Source organism: Tarenaya hassleriana, unplaced genomic scaffold (genome assembly GCF_000463585.1).
Source record: "Tarenaya hassleriana unplaced genomic scaffold, ASM46358v1 Cleome1614, whole genome shotgun sequence".
Classification (NCBI taxonomy): domain Eukaryota; kingdom Viridiplantae; phylum Streptophyta; class Magnoliopsida; order Brassicales; family Cleomaceae; genus Tarenaya; species Tarenaya hassleriana.
The window spans coordinates 1-1967 of NW_010965034.1; the positions used below are offsets into that span (position 1 = coordinate 1).

At 39.8% G+C, this 1967-nt stretch overlaps 2 long non-coding RNA genes across 2 annotated transcripts; one reads left to right on the forward strand and one right to left on the reverse strand.

Annotated features, from left to right (window-relative positions):
• Positions 1 to 17: 17 nt before the first annotated feature.
• LOC104809697 lies at positions 18 to 742 on the forward strand. Its single transcript, XR_771197.1, has 2 exons — positions 18 to 241; positions 316 to 742. It is a non-coding gene; the product is annotated as an uncharacterized LOC104809697 (long non-coding RNA).
• Positions 743 to 1068: 326 nt separating this feature from the next.
• On the reverse strand, positions 1069 to 1967 carry LOC104809698. The gene is made up of 3 exons (XR_771198.1): positions 1920 to 1967; positions 1662 to 1749; positions 1069 to 1535 (listed from the first exon to the last, which is right to left on the reverse strand). It is a non-coding gene; the product is annotated as an uncharacterized LOC104809698 (long non-coding RNA).

A 1967-nucleotide genomic window follows, 5' to 3' on the forward strand; every position in this document is an offset into this window, starting at 1 on the left:
GATATCTTCTTAATGAAACTCATCATGGGGTGGTGTGTCTGTTTTTGTGTTGGCAGTTGTTGGAAAGCTTCCAGAAATCCTTCCCAAACCTTACTTTCCCACCACTTCCGGATCGTGGTGACTTTGATCTGAGCGAAGTCCTCAAGTCTCCTTATTTCTTCAACTAGTCTGCGTCAGATAGATTGCTCGTCATTGCCTGTCCATTTGAAGACCATCCTACAGCACTTATTCTACCTTCGAGGTGACGATCCCGATTCATTCTATATCCCCATCTATTGGGAGCTAACAAAGAGGTTATTTGCAATCACATTTAAGGGATAAGCAGCGGGGAATCATCATGGTCCTCAACTCTCCCGGCCTTCGGTTTGTTGTAAATATACAAAGAGAAGAATGCTGCTAACTTGGCAGGAGGGTTTGGCTCATATCATATTATCCTCCAGAGTCGCAAAGAAAAGGACTCATCTTCAGGATAGTGATTCTCGGGCGGGGAAGCCTTTTGATCAGTGAGGCCATGCAAGGAAGGGAAGAGGAGGAAAAGATCGGATTGTGTTTCTATTCTTCAGGGTCTGCACTGTTGGTATGCAGGCTGGTAAGTTTTGTAAGGAATGTATGGATCTTGTTGGATCTTGTTGGGTATAATTATATCCACAAGCTGTTCGGTCCTTACCTATTGGTATAATGTAATTGTAGCTCAAATTCCACAGCCAAGAGATCTTGTGCTAAAGTAGAGTTAACAGGTTCACATGGATTTTTCTGCCTCTGTGCCTTTCTATTTGTCACAAAATTGTAACATATAGCATATATATATATATATATATATCATTCTTTTGGCAAAAATTCTGTACATTATAACCAAAACTTCTTAGCTTCATGTTTGATTATGGCTTTTCAGATTTTATCTGACATTCAATCAACTCATTGTTAGACATTTTTTAAGCTAATATGATGCCCATGAGCTTAATATTGAGCTTGATGTCTACGACTTGCTTACTTTAAGATCCAAAACACACACACACACACACACACACATATGTATGCAATTAGTAAGGTGCTCCAAACAATTGGATCTGTGAATAAAGGGCATCTCCTCTTCTATAAAAACCTAAGGTAAATCATGTTCATGTTGATCATAGAGAAATTACATCAAATATTTTCACTTCTATATCCACCTATCTATACACAAAACAAGAACATAGTGAAAGCACAGATCTTTCCAACACCCCAAATCTCCCTCTCCATTATAAAAAGGACTTTCACTTCTATCTCTTTCTCCCACTTGGAATCAACCAGAGTGAAGGGTAATCAGATGAGTCTTCCCCAGCTGTACAGATTACAGAAACAAGATCCAATCTTCTTTCCTTTTCCATTTTCCACATTCTGGTTGGAATCTGGATGTTTTAGACAAGCCGACGCAGTATTTCAATTGCTCTGCTTGTGTTGGTATAACCAACGACATATAATTACCACTTGGGGCAAACGATAACGAGGGACGAAACGTCACTGCTCAACCTTCATGTCAGCAGGTGGAAGAGACCCTGTACAGAATATCATTTTTTAATGTTATAGTGAGTTGAAAGATACTTCCTTTAATCTTTCTAAACAGATTTTCAGCAAGTAATCGACTAGCTCTACAGAAGGAGAAAAACACGATTAGATTTTACCAGTTGCTTCTTGATTTTCAGGTGTAGCATCGGTTCCATAGCACACGTGAACAACATTCTGCAGATCACACTCCCATCCCTGTGTTTCCTGTGACACCAAGATAGAAGATCAGATGTTGTAACATAACAGGACCTGTAATGAACCAGAAAAGACATCCGGAAATTACATAAATCCATGTTTGCACAAGTCCTTTGCAAAAACGTAATCCTACAGTGAAACCCTTTGTTCTAAAAACGAGGTGGAACCAGGGAGTATACCGGTCGCTTGAATCCTCCTTCATTCATGGGAGACAATGGGGAAGTGAC